This window comes from Lontra canadensis, unplaced genomic scaffold (assembly GCF_010015895.1).
Source record: "Lontra canadensis isolate GAN:19392208 unplaced genomic scaffold, GSC_riverotter_1.0 scaffold45, whole genome shotgun sequence".
Taxonomy (NCBI): Eukaryota; Metazoa; Chordata; class Mammalia; order Carnivora; family Mustelidae; genus Lontra; species Lontra canadensis.
Window position 1 is genome coordinate 15,563,497 of NW_022631039.1, and position 17,477 is coordinate 15,580,973.

Sequence of the window (17,477 nt, forward strand, 5' to 3'; positions counted from 1 at the left end):
CACAATTCTAACATTGTTTCACGTTTGGTTTTGCTGATTTCTTGAAGTCTCCCCTCATGGTCCATTAATTGCTTTTCTCTCTTGTCCTCAGCTTCCTTCCTTTCCATCCACTTGTCTTCTACGTCATTTCCTCTCTCTTCTGCCTCATGTACTGCAGCTGTTAGAGCATCCATTTTAGACTGCATCTCAGTTAAAGCATTTTTAATTTCAGCCTGATTACATGTTATTTCTGCACTAAGAGATCTTTCTAGTGTCTTTATGCTTTTTTCAAGCCCAGCTAGTAACCTTATAATCGTTATTCCAAATTCCAGCTTTGACATTTTACTTATGGATTAGATCTGTGGCAGAGAGTATTTCCTCTGGTTCTTTCTTTTGTTGTGAATTCATCCTCCTACTCATTTTGCCCAGAGAAGAATCGATGAACAAGAGAGGAAAATAAAAAAATGTCAACCATGACCCAAGCAAAATACACACTAGTGCAATTCAAAGAGGTCAGAAACCAAAAACTAAAGAAAAAGTAAATGTGGGGATGGGGGTGGTGAAAAGAGAATATAAACTCCCAGGTGGTCAAACCTCCGGGAGGTACTGGGTTGTTAAAAGACACCAAATCTGGGACGCCTGGGTGGCTCAGTCAGTTAAGCTGCTGCCTTCGGCTCAGGCCATGATCCCAGGGTCCTAGGATCGAGTCCCGCATCGGGCTCATTGCTCTGCAGGGAGCCTGCTTCTCTCTCTGCTTGTGCATGTGTTCTCTCTCTCTCTTTCTCTGACAAAAAACAAACAAACAAAAACACCCCACCAAATCCCAAAAGTGTAAAATCACCAAAGTTACATATATACAAACATAACACTGAATACAGTGAAAGGAAGCTAAAAATGAAGAAGATATCTAAATGTAAATATAGAAAATGAAAATTTAAAAAGACAGAAGAGTTGAAAAAAAAAGGGTTGATAAGAAACTAATTGGAATGGAAAAAAGAAAAAAATGGAAAGGAAAAAGTTTAGACTGAAAGATAAATCATGAAAAAACCCTTGAATTCTATTTACTGTTTTCCCCTAGTGTTGGAACTTTGCACTCCTGTGTGCTCCCAAACTTGGGGGTTCACCTGTTCTTCCAGGTGTTTTCTGGGGAAAGGGCCTGCTGTGCGATTCTCAGGTATCTCTGCCTGGGGGGAGTTGTGCCGCCCCTTGCCAGGGGGCCAGGCTCAGTGTAAACGGCTTCTGGTTGCTCTGTGCCACTCTTGTTCCCTGAAGGCTTTGTGGGCCACTTTATAGGATGAAAATAAAAATGCCTGTGCCCTGATTTCCAGCCCCAGAGCTGAAAGATCTCGGTCCACTCTTTTCAGTAAACCGTTAGGGATAAGCAACCTTCACTTTTGTGTGTGCCAGACTCTGCAGTCTCCTGTGGCTCGTGCCTGCCCCAGTCCTCCTGGGAGAAGGCAGAGGTCACCGCTCTTTCTGTCCTATGCAGGGCACGCCCACAACAGCTACTGCCCAACCTAGCCACGGTTTGTGGATTATGGCAAACCTTGTCAAGAACTCCCTCCTCTGCTCCCCGACCCTATCCAATTTCCCCACTCCAATGCCTGGGAACTCTGCCGGCTCAGACACCCCATGCTTCTGTGACCCCGGGGTCCTGACACCACACTGTCCCACCTTGGATTTTGCCCCACCTCACTGCCTGGGCAAGGATGGCTCTCACTGGAACAGATTTCTAAAGGTTCTGATTTTATGCTTTAGGGCTACCTCACCTTCCTGTGGCCGGCTTCCACAGGCTCCCTCTCTGCACAGAGGATCTTCCCACATATCCCTGCAGATTCATTTCTCTGCACCTCCTACATTGCAAAAAGTGGTCACTTTTCTATCTGTACAATTCCAACAGTTCTTTCCTTTTGTCCCAGGTTGAATTCATAGGTGTTCAGAATGATTTGATAGTTATCTAGTTAAATTCAAGGGACCAGATGAAATGAGGTCCTCTACCAGTGCACCGTCTTGCCTTCTTCCCTCAGTTTATTCCTTTGTTTAAAAATATTTATTTAGAGAGTGAACGGGGGCGGGGTAAGGGCCAGAGGGAGAGAGAGAATCCTGAAGCAGACTCCAATAAGCAGAGTCCAACATGGGGCTCGATTCCAGGACCTAAACGAAGAGTTGGCAGACTGAACCACCCAGGTGCCCCTCCATTTGGTATAAATGTTAAGGACATTTATTAATTCACAAGATATCCGATGAGGGGCAGAGCAGGCTCCAGGCCCGCAATAACTTGGCATGCTTCTAGGTATCCAGTCTCCTTCTGCTATTTCTCCTTATCCTGAGGTCCACTCCTAGCTGCCAGAAGACCTTCAGTGTTAATCTGGGCTTCAGTTCCCTGGCTTAGAACACTAAAACTTTGGTTTATTGTACAGTAGACTGGGGAGAGTTTAGGCAACCACAGCATTTTCCAGGTTGTATAGATCAGAGTTTAGGCTATTGCAGCATTTTCTAGGTTGTAGCTGTTGTGTTTATTGGTTCCTGGTTTTCCCACTATGACCTGCTTAAGGGATGTGGAAGGACTGGTATGTGATTCAGAGCCAGGGGAAGTGCTTACTCATTCATGAGTTTTAGGAAAAATTATTAGCAAACAATCCTGGATCTCCTTTTCTATGGACACAGAACTTGTAGTTGAACAGAGTTGTCTGACTGTCTCTTGCCAGTGAGTTTGCTGAGGGAATAAATGGTGGCAGGTCTTCCAGGAGAGGTATGAGGTGAGGTTCTGTGCTCTGTGGAGTCCTGGGAAAGGAGTTAGGCACATGAGCAAAGAGAGAGAAGAAATGGCTGCTGGGGTTGCGGGGAGGCAGATGAGGGGCCGTGTCTGTGAGCACCAAGATAGATGGCTGAGTCTGCTGCTGAGATTTGTAGTGGAGCATGAAATGTGCCTCTGTTGACCACTGGAGGTAGCTGATTGTCCTCCTTGACCTGGTTCCTGAGAACTCGGCTAGAACCTACTGACCTTGCCTCCCCTGCCTCCTTTCCTCCCTTCCAAGTCTGCAGTAAGCCTTGGATACTGGCAGGACCCTTCCATCTAGCATTTTGTAAGACTGTCTAAGGAGAGGGAGAGGAAGACAACCGAAATTCACAGATGCAAGTGATCCCTCCCTCCCAGTGTCCCCTCATCATCCCAGAGGCCTAAGCATTTAGGGATTCCTTCTTCAAAAGAGAGAGTTCCAGTGTTCACTCTCTCCAGTGGCATATGAAAGTGCTCATTTCCCAACATCCTTACCAACACAGTATATTAGGAACCTTTTCAGTGTTGTTAATCTGATGTGTGAAATATGGTACCTTATGGTAACTTTATTTTATATTCCTCTCATTTTGGGGGTAAAGTTCAAAATCATTTTATATGTTTAAGAGCCATTTATGTTTTACTGTGAACTGTTAAGTAAGGAATTATTTTCTCGACCTTAGTAAAATGATAGTAACACTATTAAGCTCTGCAGCTTCTAGCAAGCAGTGGAAGGATTTGAGAGGGGAGGGTGATTCATTCCCAATCACATTGAGAAATTAGCCAAATGACCCCAAGTGCTTGGGCATGCAGGGAATCCTGGCCCTAAAGATGGAGCCTATGGGTAGATGCTGTAAGAAATGCAAAGACACGGGGCGCCTGGGTGGCCCAGTGGGTTAAGCCTCTGCCTTCGGCTTGGGTCATGATCTCAGGATCCTGGGATTGGGCCCCACATCGTGCTCTCTGCTCAGTGGGGAGCCTGCTTCTCCCTCTCTTTCGGCCTGCCTCTCTCTCTCCTTGTGATCTCTCTCTGTGTGTGTCAAATAAATAAATAAAATATTAAAAAAAAAGAAATGCAAAGACAGTTTAAAGTGGTGGTCCCTGACAATAAGGACATGGACCTTACTTTGAGATGAGGGTGAACTAAGGCATTAGGAAGATGGTGCCAGGCCTGCCTAAGAGGCCTGAAGCCTCCCTCCTGGGCTCCTGAGGCAGCTTTTCTAACCAGAGGCAGGGACCCACCTTGGAGCCATGGGAGTTGGGTGCCCCAGGCAGCGTGTCAGTGGCCTGCCTTCCTTCTTCCCCTGCCTGGGCTGGTATCTCCACACTGCAGCCCACTAGGAGAGTGCTTCCCACATAGGGTGTGGTGAGCATCTTTTTAGTTTTTGTTTCAATATCCAGTCTGTTGTGGACAATATTCTATAACATAAAATAAAAATGATTTCCTAGAAACAAAATGCAAGATAACCTGTAAAGTACAAGCTCAAATTATTTATTAGGAGAATCAATACACATAGAACTCCTGTATCACATTGCAGTACATTTCTAAATGCTACTCAAATTTCGTTCTTAAGATAGTTCTACTTTAAGCAACAGGACTTTAGAACACAGATGTTATCTTCCTTTCCCCCTCTTTTATATTTCCTGTCTCCTTTGCCCCAGCTCCCCACCCTGGAGCTAAACAAGTCCATTTATTCAGCAACATTTGCTTGTGCCTTCCCCTCCTGCAGACTGTGAGGCCATTTTATAACCATAGAGGCTTTTACCCACAGAGGATGGAGATGAAGGAAACAGGGTCAGATGTAATGGCCTTTATTTATTTATTTGCTTCGACATTTATTGGCCCCATTTTGTGATTTGAAAATATTATTTCATCACTCTCTTGCATTTTGAGTTTTATCTGAGTCCTAAGTAGTTTGTACTTGGCCACGCAAAAGCATGTTTCGAAGAGGAACAATAAGATCTGATGTTTTGATGTAAAATACTTGTCTTTCCTATGTATCAATCATGGGACATTTTAATTTTTAGAGATTTTATTTATTTATTCCAAGGGAGAGCATGAGTGGGAGGGGCAGAGGGAGAGGGAAAAGCAGGCTCCCAGCTGAGCAGGGAGCCCAATATGGGGCTTGATCTCAGGACCCTGAGTTCCTGACCTGAGCCAAAGGCAGACGCTTAACTGACTGAGCAACCCAGGTGCTCCACAGGGCGTTTTATTTATAAAATCATAAATTCTACCATTACAGCATTAAATAGATTCTACTTACTTTGGTTGCAGAAGCTTTAAATTAAAAAGAAACAAAAGGAAAAAAAAGGGAAGAGAATGTGAAAGTCCCTATTTCTCCCATGAGTCCACACATAAATCACTGACCCCGAAGAAGAGCAGCAGAGGCCTCACTTGCTCTTCTCCTGGGGCGGGCTGTGCAGGGATGATTTCCGACCTCACTGAGCAATAGCTTGTCTCTGTGTCTCTCTCAGAATATTTTCCTCAAGTCCATTCTGTCAGGTAGCTGATAAAGGCATTTCTACTGAAGACAGAATGTCATCGTAAAGTTCTAAATTTAGGGCTGGGATGGAGACCACCTTCTGGAGATCAAAGGTAAATGAACATTCGCCCTCTTCCTTCCCGAAATGTTTCATTTGTGAAGGTGCCCGCCTGGTTCAAAATGTTAAAAATATATTCAGAGGGAATGCAGCAACCACCTGTCTCGTGCCTGTCCCCAGCAGCTTGCGCCTGCTGCCACTGCCAGCCAAGTACTTGATGTCACCAGGGCCCTGGTGAAGGATGGGTCCCTGGCTTCTTATCCTTTGCTGTTACAAACAGCAAAGATTTAAAAAAAAAAAAAAAGAAAGAAAGAAAGGAAACCCTTGTAGACATGTCCTCCGCATGTGTGGAAGACCCTGCCATTGGGATTGTGAGCCCTAGAGCCCCTGTGTCTGCCGTATTGACAATCACAAAGATTTTATGGTCATCGTGACAGTGTCTTCAGTACAGTTTAGAGATGTGCAAGCTGGGTGATAGTGATATGACACAAAGGCCTTTTGTAGCTATTCCCTGATTTGATCTCTCACCCGCTCTGTTAACAAGTAAGAACAGGTATAACTACACTCACTCACAGGAAAGGAGACAGGTCCGGTTTGTGGCAGAACAAGGACCAAATGGACTAAAGCTCCCACAAGAAAAAGCTAGATGCTTTTCCACAGTGGGCCAGGTCAGTTTTTTGACCTGCAAAGATTTCTCTCTGGGTTGGTGGCCAGGGCTTTGGCCTAGGCCATTTGCTGGGGGAGCGGATGGCAGTGAGCCTTCTTTCCTGGGCCACACCTTCAATTTCACCCAAAATGTGCTGAGGAAAGGAACTTTCCATGGCAATGACATGGACTTTGCTCATGTCAACTGGGCAGAGCAAGACAGCAACAGACTCTCCAAATGAGATCCTAACACTGGAGGCAGAAGTGACATACTAGAAGAATTTGTCCCAGTCGTCATCTCAGGGACCAAATAGATTAGACTCAAATACAGTCTGGAAACTGAAGAGCACCAGGGATAGAACAGCACTGGATGAGGGGGATGGATGACAACATCAGCTTGGCATGGTGCTATTGCAGAATGCCCATCAGGAGAAACTGGCAGACGTCAATGAAAGGCACTGCGAGCAACTAATTGAGTATCAAAAATGGGTGGAAGACCAGCAAAATCAAGACTTTGCTGGGAACATGAAAGATGACTTCCTTCAAGAATGGGAAACTGAGTTCAGAAGGTTGAAGCAACAACTTGCAGAGATGCAGCAGCTGAATGACAGTTTAATCAATGTTGCTTCTGATTGCAGAGCAAAACACCAAAAGTTGCTTTTGGAGCTCTAAGATGTAAGACATCAGCTGGAAGAATCTATTCTGTGGAATAATGAGGATTCTCTGGAAAACAAGATTGCTGTGAGGGCTTTAAAAATAGGGAAAGGAGAGTTACTAGCAAAACTGTGTGGGGCCAAAAAGAAGCTATTGGAAGAGACAAACAAGTCTGAGTGAAGTCTCAAAGAATTGTCACCAGTAGAGCATGCGCCTTTCGTTCAACTCGGTTAAGAGAAAGACCTGGAGATACTACACCTCCAAAAGAGGATCGAGCAGATGGAGTCCGACCATCAAGAAACGAAGGAACTGCTGTCCTCTGCCTTGGAGGAGCAGAAGCAATTGACACAATGCGTCAGAGAGCAAGACGTGTACATCAAAGAACTTAGAGAAAGGACAGAGCTTCAGGAGGAATTCGGTAAGTCGACCGGAACCTTAAGAAGCAATGACATTTTACAGCCATCCATGGAGGACAAAGACATGTGTCCCCCATCCAGGACAAACAAAAATCCCCATGTGAATGCAGACCTGGAGTGGCTAAGACAACAGAGTCTCACTGTCCCTGCGGTTGACCCTAAAATCCTAGTCAAGATCGTTGAACTCGAGTGTGAGGTATTTCAACTCAAGGAGTTAAAACATGATCTTGGGGTGCCTGGGTGGCTCCGTAGGTTAAGCAACTGCTGTTGGTTCAGGTTGTGATACCAGGGTCCTGGGATCAAGCCCCGTGTCAGGGTCCCTGCTCAGCAAGGAGCCTGCTTCTCCCTCTCTCTCTGCCTGCTACTCCCCCTGCTTATTCTCTCTCTCTTTCTCTCTCTCTCTCTGATACATAAATAAAATTTTAAAGAAGAGGATCTCGAGGAGGAAGTAAAAGAACAACCGAAGATCATTGGCAACCAGCAGCAGGGGAAGATAGGACTGCTGTAATCTTTACAAGAGCAGAAGCAGAAAGTAGACCATCTTCCTACTGACAGGAGATGAATGTTAAACACGCTCAGCTCCCTTCAGTAAAAGACGAGCAGATTCAGAATTTGCAAGACATGATAGAACAGATGAAAGCCTGGTTGCCCGACAAAAATCCTCCTGTGAACAAAGACCTGGAGCACCTGAAACAACAGAGTCACACTGTCCCTGTGGTTGACCTAAAATCCTAGACGAGACTGTAGAACTAGAGTGTAAGGTCTTTCAACTCAAGGAGTTAAGAGATGACCTTGAGAGGGAAATAAAAGAGCAACAGATCATTGACAACCAGGAGCAGGGGAAGGTAGCACTGCTTCAGTCCTTACAAGAGCAGAAGCAGAAAGTGGACCATCTTCAACACCAGCAGAGCAGAGGAGTACTGAAGATGCTCAGCTCCCTTCAGCAAAAGACAAGCAGATTCAGAATTTGCAAGAAATGATAGAACAGATGAAATCCCAACTGCCTGACAAAAGCCTACACATTCCAACAGAACACTGTGATGATGTTGAAGTGACAAGTCGGCCTCTTACTAGAGAGAATGGAAGTAAAAAACCACGATTTACTAAGAAGAGGAAGAAGTTTAGGGCACCTGGGTGGCTCAGTGGGTTAAGCCTCTGCCTTCGGCTCAGGTCATGAGCCAAAGGGTCCTGGGATCGAGCCCCATATTGGGCTCTCTGCTCAGTGGGGAGCCTGCTTCCGCCCTCTCTGCCTGCCTCTCTGCCTGCCTCTCTGCCTACTTGTGATCTCTCTCTCTGTGTCAAATAAATAAAATCCTTAAAAAAAAAAAAGAGGAGGATGAAGTTTAACTGTCACTTTTTTAAAGTGATCAAGGAGCATGAAGTCACTGAATGCACACCTACAGGAAACATCAACGTGGATTCAGAAATATATCAATTAAAGCAACTATAAGTGGAACTAGCTTTACGAGAATGAGAAGTAGTGCAAGGAGCTTAAATCCCAAGGCCATGCCAAGATACTGTGGGCATTGGAGTCTGCTCTACCTCTCAATGAGTATCTTGTGAGTTAACAAATGTCTTTCCCATTTAAACCAAATGGAGGGGTACCTAGTAGGCTCATCATTTGAGAGGCCAACTCTTGCTTTCAACTCAGGTCATGACCTCGGGGTCCTGAGATTGAGTTCTACATCAGGCACTTTCTCAGCGAGGGGCTGTTCCAGGATTCTCTCTCCCTCTGCCCCTCCCCAACTCTCTCTCAAATAAATGAATCTTTTTAAAAAAATAAGCCAAGGGGCGCCTGGGTGGCTCAGTGAGTTAAGCCTCTGCCTTCAGCTCAGGTCATGATCTCAGGGTCCTGGGATTGAGTCCCGCATCAGGCTCTCTGCTAGGCAGGGAGCCTGCTTCTTCCTCTCTCTCTCTCTGCCTGCCTCTCTGCCTACTTGTGATCTCTGTCAAATAAATAAATAAAATCTTTAAAAAAAAATAAGCCAAATGGAGTTGGTCTTCAGTTACTTATACCCTGAAGCAGCCTAAGTGATATTCTAAGTGTATTAACTCATTTCCATTTCCTTGATGAGTAAGCTCAAAGCAGGAGGGTGTGTGTGTGTGTGTGTGTGATGTCACGCAGCCCAGTTCTGAGCTCACAGAAGCAGACAGATATCATATCTTCTCTTCATATCCACTGACAAAGCTTACTGCTGCCTTCACTGCAGTCGGTGCTAATGCTGTACAAACATGTCTCCCCACCGCATCCATGTTTCCATGTCAGCAGACACCTGTAAAAAAGCACATACTGTTGGTGACTCAAGGCAGTAACTCAACACAGAAACACACTAAGGGACAAAATTACCTACAAGCCCAGATTGTCCAAGGAAAACTGACCCACAGAGTTTTAAAAGAGTAAACAGGATCTGTTGTCTAAAACAGTGCTTTTCAAACAAAGAATTGCTACCCATCCATGTTAGAAGATCAATGTGGTTAATAAACTAAATAGAGTCAGACCCAGAAACATCTTAAGTGTTACCCAGAACACATGACCTCCTTTCCCTTTGCTTGATGAGTAAGCTGAAAGGGGCAGGGTTTGTGTGCGTGTGCCTGTGTATGCACATGTGTGTGCAGGGTGTGTGCGTGTGTGTGTGTGTGATATCACCCTACTCGGTCTGAGTTCCCAGAAGCAGAGAGCCTGGAGCCCTCATAAACTCCTGATTTGTGAAGTGATAATGAGTTTCAGGAGAAACTAAAAAAGAGGAACCTGAACATGCCATCCTGGAGGGAAATTACTAAAGTCATCATAAAGGAATATATACAGGAGGAATTTCCTTCCCACCCCCCAACTCCAGTAACAGAACAAAAGGAGGGAAGAATTGCTACTGTGCCAGGGCAAGTGGCATTGTCACCATTGGCTCCACCATCCTACGAGAAGGTGCCATTTAGTGAAAAGGATGAAAAATCATGCCATCAGCCATTCAAAAAGGCCTCACTGAAGCAAAGCAAGCAGGAGACTTAGATGCCTTACATTTTAATTTCCTAGTTACTGTTAGAGAACATGTCACTCCAGGACATGATCCCAACAACCCTCATGGTATCTATGAGGCCATGCATGAGCCATTTCCCTTCAAGTTATTCAAGGAATTAAAACAGGCAGTACAAAACTATGGAGTTAATTCCCCATATACAATGGGAATCATTCAAGGCATCTGAGAAGAAAATCCACTTATTCCGATTGATGGGTTATTACTAGCAAAAACAGTCTTATCTTCAAGTGAGTTTTTAAAATTTAACATGGTGGCAAGATCATGCAGAAACAGCAGCTGCCCATAACACAGCTAATAATGTTCCTGTTTCCATGGAGCAGCTCATGGGCATTGGGCCATGGGCCTGGGTGCAAGATCAAGTACTAATGAATGATCAAGCTATTGAGCAGCTCCAAGGTTATTGTTTGAGAGCCTGGAAGAGAAGAGAATCCCAAGGAGAGAAGTGCTCTTCTTTTCAAAAAGTGGTACAGGGTCCTAAAGAACCCTATACTGATTTTATTGCAGGATTACAAGAAGTATTAAAAGATAAATTAATCTCAAAGATGCTGATACAATTCTTCAGCTATTGGCATATGAAAAAGCCAAGGCTGATTGTAAAAAACTGATCGCACCCTTTAAAGGCAAGGAAACATTAACAGACCATATTAAGCTATGCCAAGGAGTGGGAACAGAGACCTATAAAGCTGATTTGTTAGCTCAAGCAATGGCTTCTCTGACCACAGGAAAATTTAAAGGACAGTGTTTCAACTGTGGGCAGACACAGCATCCTAAAGCTCAATGTAGGCAACAAGGAAAATTCTCCCTGCGAAATGCAAGACATGAGCCACCAGATCTCTGTCCTAAATGTAAAGAAGGAATTCATTGGACAAATCAATGTCATTCCAAATTCCACAAGGATGGATCCCCCTTCAGGGAAACTTACTTTGGGGCAAGCCTTCAACTCCACAAAACAAGGGGGCCAATTCACCCTTAGCACCCAGCTTTCAGACAAAGGTATAATTTTAAATTTATGTAGTGCCGGATTAGATATCCCCATTCCCAAAGATCATCTCTTAATGCCTGCCAAGCTTCCCACTAAAATTCCAAATAATTGTTGGCCCTTTACCAAAGGGAACCACTGGGTTACTTTTGGGACGAGCTGGCCTCACCTCAAAGGGAGTATTAGTCCACACTGGCATTATTGATTTGGATTACACCAGTGAAATTACAGTGACAATAACTACTGTAGCTCCATACTGTTTCCAAAAAGGGGACTGCACTGTCCAGTTGCTACTTTTACCCTATTTCCAGGGTCAATTTAAAAACATGGAAAGACAAAGAGGCGACCCATGGAATGGGAGAATATATTCGCAAATGACACTACAGACAAAGAACTGATCTCCAATATCTATAAAGAACTCCTCAAACTCAACATTCAAAACAAACAAACAGATAATCACATCAAAAAATGGGCAGAAGACATGAACAGACACTTCTACAAAGAAGACATACAAATGGCTAACAGACACATGAAAAAATGTTCATTATCACCAGCCATCAGGGAAATTCAGATCAAAACCACATTGAGATACTACCTTACACCAATTAAAATGGCCCAAATTAATAAGACAGTAAACAAGCATTGGAGAGGATGTGGAGAAAGGGGAACTCTCTTATATGGCTGGGGAGAATGCAAATTGGTACAGCCACTTTGGAAAACAGTGTGTAGATTCCTTAAGAAATTAAAAACAGAGCTACCTTATGGCCCTGCAATTGTGCTACTGGGTATTTACCCCAAAGATACAGAGGTAGGGAAAAGAAGGGCCATCTCTACCCCAGTGTTCACAGCAGCAATGACCATAGTCGCCAAATTGTGGAAAGATCAAAGATGCCCTTCAAAAGACAAATGGATAAAGAAGATATGGTCCATATATACAATGGAGTATTATGCCTCCATCAGAAAGGATGAATGAATACTCAACTTTTGAATCAACATGGATGGGACTGGAGGAGATTATGCCGAGTGAAATACATTAAGCAGAGAGTCAATTATATAGTTTCACTTACTTGTGGAGCATAAGGAATAACAGGGAGGACATTGGGTGAAGGACAGGAGAATAAGTTGTGGGAAATCAGAGGGGGAGATGAACCATGAGAGACTATGGACTCTGAGAAACAAATTGAGGGACTGGGAGGGAAGGGGGGAAAGGGGTTGGGAGAGCCTGGTGGTGGGTATTAAGGAGGGCACATATTGCATGGAGCACTGGGTGTAGTGCATAAACAATGAATCTTGGGACACTGAAAAAAATTAAAAATAAATAAAAACATGGAAAGAAACTCTACTGGGTTTGGAAGCACTGGAAAAACTGGGGCATATTTGATTGAGAAAATTTATATAAACTGATCTGCCATGTTAAAATACAAGGAAAAGAATTTTGGGGTCTCATTGATACTGGAGCTGATGTCTCAGTCATAAGCTCATTATATTGGCTTATTATCCAGGAAGAACTAATCATAGAATGGATTTTTCTTCCAAATAATACTGTTAAAACACTCACTACCTATATAGACCGTTTTGGGAGCATTATTCAGTTGGGAAGAACAGAAACTCATCAAATACAGGGATACGATCCAAAGGTTATTGTTCTGCCTTTAAATAAAATACAAACTGAAACAGCATTCCAGAATAATTTAAATTGGCAAATTGCCCTCAGTGCTTTTACTGGAAGCTCATCCTCTCATGACCCCTCTTTACCTATTACTTCATTTCTAAAGCACACTGCTTTTGTGCTTCCTAAAATTACCTCTAAAAATCCAGGAACAGACGAACCTACTCACTGTTCTGATGGCTCTATCAAAGGCAAACCCTGTTATTATGGTCTTACCTCAAAAATCCTATCTACTACTGGTCTCAGCACAAAAGTCACAATTAATGGCAGTTACTATGTTATTTCAAGATGTTTCTCCTGCATTTAATTTGTTACCTGATTCTTTATGTACAGTGTATGTTTTACAGCGTATGGAAACTGCTGCTATTTCTTACATCTGATGTATTATGCTGGCCCTCATCACGGTAGCCATAAGTCTTCCTGGATGTTATGCACAAATAGATAACTCTATTTATTGGGCGTATATACCTAATCTTCCCCTACTCCGTCCAGTAGAGTGTGGAGAAGATATAATAGCAACTTATTTGAATGCCTCAAAATGGGTACCTGGAATATTGGATCCTAGATTGCCATCATTGCCCCAAGAGGAGGGCACAAACATTAATCTTACCTTGGGATATCAAAATAGACCAATATGTATCAGCACTCACTCCAGTTCTCTAATCCCTGATGATCAAAGATGGTTGGTGGCCTCTCCTGTTAATAATAGTTTGACTGCAGGTGCCTGGGTGGCTCAGTGGGTTGAGCCTCTGCTTTTGGCTCAGGTCATGATCTCAGGGTGCTGGGATCAAGCCCCATGTTGGGTGTTCAGCTCAGCGGGGAGCCTGCTTCCCCCTCTCTCTCTGCCTGCCTCTGCCTACTTGTGATATCTCTCTCTCTCTGTCAAATAAATAAATAAAATCCTTAAAAAATAATAGTCTGACTGCAGTTCAGTTACATTTTTCTTTCTTTTTTTTTTAAATTTCTTTTCAGTGTAACAGTATTCATTGTTTTTGCACCATACCCAGTGCTCCATGCAATACGTGCCCTCCCTAATACCTCCACCTGGTTCCCCCAACCTCCCACCTCCCGCCCCTTCAAAACCCTCAGGTTGTTTTTCAGAGTCCATAGTCTCTCATGGTTCACCTCCCCTTCCAATTTCCCTCAACACCCTTCTCCTCTCCATCTCCCCATTACATTTACTTTCTAATAAAAGGTTCCATGCCAATGAATATCAGGGTGCTAGCTATAGCAAAGCAGTACCCCCTAGTCCCAAAAGCAAACTGACACAGATGTGGTCCCATAAGGGAATCCACCCCCTGTGGGAGGATTGTCAAGCTTCTTACCCAAGTGTCCTTATTGATTCCTATGGAATTGTGTGTCACTGGTCCCCTAAGGGGATGGCAGTCACGACTTGCACTGGGAGACACTGCTCTTCTCACTGGAACTTAAAAAGGCAGTTTCTAATCACCTTGCCTTACCACAAACCTCTGCTTGGGGAAATGTACCTCTGGTCTGGCATGGGCAAGGACTTTCGGCACCATCCCCTTTTGTTGATTGTCATAAAAGACAAAAGAATTTATGGAAGGTCACCACCACTTTAAATCACCTAGTTAAGAGTCTGGAACAGCTCTTACATTTATCAGTTCAATCATCATGCATTCACCTTTTCCCTGATGAGAGAAGAATGAGTAAGAGCACATGTTAGAGTTCCCTATGTTTTTGTTATTTGAGAAATGACTTTTGATCATAACACTAGAGAAATAAAGTGTCCCAAATGTAAAATGGTCAACTGCATGAATGAGAACATTTGCACAGACAATTCTGTTATTCTCATAGCTAGAAGAATAGGCATTTGGTTGGCAATGAAAGACCACCGTGTCTGGGAAAGCACTCCAGATATGCAAGTACTTTGAACAGTTTTTTGTTTTTGTTTTTAAAGATTTTATTTATTTGACAGAGACACAGGGGGAAAGGGAACACAAGCAGGGGGAGTGGGAGAGGGAGAAGCAAGCTTCCTGCCAAGCAGGGAGCCCAATGCAGGGCTCAATCCCAGGACCCTGGGATCATGACCTGAGCCAAAGGCAGATGCCCAATGACTGAGCCACCCAGGTGCCCCTACTTTTAAGAGTTTTGAAGGGCAGTGTCCACAGAACAAAAAGATTTCTTGGGCTGCTTATAGCACCTATTTTAGGAATAAATAGCCATTACTGCTATGGCTACCACTGCTGGAATGGCCTTGCATCAGACTATACAAACCACTCAATTTGTGCAAAAATGGCACGAGAATGCTAGCAAAGCTTGGAATCAATAAACAGTCATAGATCAAAGATTAAATGAAAGAGTCTCTAACTTAGAATCAGCTGTGATATATATATATATATCCTTCAAAATATAAAACTTAGGCTCCCCTTTTGTGATTGGAATGTTCCTTCCTTCAGTGTTACTCCCTACACCTATAATGAATCAGAAATATTGTGGAACAAGGCTCACCCTCATATTACTAGTCATTATGGAGATAATTTAACTTTGGATATTAAACAGCTTCAAGATTCAAGGCATTACTCAGTCATCATTACAGTCAGTTCCAGGAATGAGTTTTGCATGAAAGGATTAATGATATTCTGTCTGACCTAAACCCTTTTGCTTGGCTCAAACCTAGGATGCTTGGCATGATTATTATCATGCTTGGAATGATTATTCTTTTTACTGCTATTATCTTTTTATGCTTAGTCCTCAGATGGACATGTAAATCCTTCCAACAACTAATGGATCAAGAAGTTGTAAGCAGAATCGACTCCTACTTCTACATAAACAAAAAAGGGGAAATGTAATATAACTGTCCCTGAGAATAATAAACTGCTTAAAATAGAAGTGATGAGAAACTGTACTGATCACGCAAGCATGCTTAGTGATGACCGTGAGAAAAACACGTACTAGCAGCAGGCCTCTGGTGAAAGGATGATACAGGTTCTTGAAGCTGAGCAGCTGGGGGTGCTCCGCCCTCTCAGGGTAGGACATGGCCTGCTTCCCTTTTTCGTTGCCTCCCCTGCCCCAGAGAAGGCCTCCTGTTAGAATAGTCCCTATAAGTGCACTTGCTCAACTACAAATTCCCTGCTGCTTGACCAGGCACCCCCTACTCTTCTGTTTGTTTACCTGTAAGACTTGTGATCAACGTGTGACTCATACTCCTTATTGCTTACCTACAAGACCTATGACTAATATATAACCTTCTTCTTCTCATTTGTTCATTGTTCTATCTCATAAATATGGAACTAGGGACTAGGGAGTTCTTCGAGCTGACAGTCCTTTCAACTGTTGTGGACCTGCTCCACCACTCTCACCGCTGACTTGTTTGTGCTTTATTCTTCTCCTGTGCGCTGGTGGGAAACAGCAGCAAAGAAAGACACACAGAGCAGGGGCACTGAAAGAGAGATGGACACCGAGATGCTCAGATCCCCACGCAGGGAAACAGGGACCCAGAGACAGAACAGAGCCGAGGCCTGAGAAGACAGTGGGGGAGGGAGGGTTTGGAGGAGCAAAAGAGTGTCCCAGTCTCCCTAGGAGATCCACATTCTTCTCAGATTGGTGTTCTTTCTACTCAACTACTTCCCTGATAGAGAAATGACATAAGAAAAAAATGTCCCTCTGGAAGAAACCTGTGCCAAAATTCTGGAGGGCCAGATAAGCAGGAATTTCTTGGAATTTCTTGCATTTGTAGCAATTCTAAGAATAACCGTTGCGGCACTCACAATAATGCATATTTGACTTCCCCCACGCTCGCCCTCACAGAGTATAATGTTTCTATACAGTTAGTTTTTTTGTGGTTCCTTTGTTTCAAATACTTTCTTGCTGTCCCTGTTAAGAGTTTATCTTTGAATTATCATAGTGGCAATGATGAGCGAAATGTCAACCTAGAGAGTCCAAATGAGTTGCTCCCGTCACTCAGCAATGCCATGGCTGTAGCCCATTACCCTAGTGGTTCTCCACCAGACAGGGCACTTCCCTGACAGGGGCCCTTTGGAAATGTGGAAAGTGCCTGGGGCTGTCACAGTGACCAAGGGAGCACCACTGACATCTGGAGGAGCCAACTGCACAAGCCATCTGCAACATTCACAATTTCTCCGGCCCCAGATGCCTCTCGTGACCCACTAAGAAATACCACATAAGGCCCAATGAAGCCACACAGAGATGTTCTGGGGGGAACTGAGGCTGGGCTCAAGGGTTATTTCCATCCAGAGAAGATCGTCAATTAAAAAAAAAAAACTTATGGGGCGCCTGGGTGGCTCAGTGGGTTAAGCCGCTGCCTTCGGCTCAGGTCATGATCTCAGAGTCCTGGGATCGAGTCCCGCATGGGGCTCTCTGCTCAGCAGGGAGTCTGCTTCCCTCTCTCTCTCTCTCTCTCTGCCTGCCTCTCCATCTACTTGTGATCTCTCTCTGTCAAATAAATAAATAAAATCTTTAAAAAAAAAAAAAAAAAAAACTTATTTAACATATATAATAGGTAAGTAACATATATGAATTTATTCTTATTCTAAAGAGAGTAGACAAAAACTGTCACATTTATCTTCTCTAAATCAAATTTGAATCCCAGCCTTACTCCACCAGCCAGGCAGGAATACTTGATTCCGGCCATTACCAGACCTTCCTCTCACTCTCCAGGGCGAGCAAAAGGCCTCAAAGTTAGAAAGAGCAGAATACTCTGGGAGCCATTTTGCTTTCTGAAAGCAGGCAGGTCTACTCTGATGGGTCCTGCTTGGCCATGGGAGCCCCAAAGAATGCGAAGCCCAGTGTCTAAGAATACCTC

General features: G+C 43.9%; 1 long non-coding RNA gene across 1 annotated transcript; it reads right to left on the bottom strand.

Annotated features, from left to right (window-relative positions):
* Positions 1–616: 616 nt before the first annotated feature.
* Positions 617–8,108, bottom strand: LOC116876584. The gene is made up of 3 exons (XR_004384420.1): positions 7,550–8,108; positions 5,336–5,338; positions 617–626 (listed from the first exon to the last, which is right to left on the bottom strand). It is a non-coding gene; the product is annotated as an uncharacterized LOC116876584 (long non-coding RNA).
* Between the last annotated feature and the right edge of the window lie 9,369 nt (positions 8,109–17,477).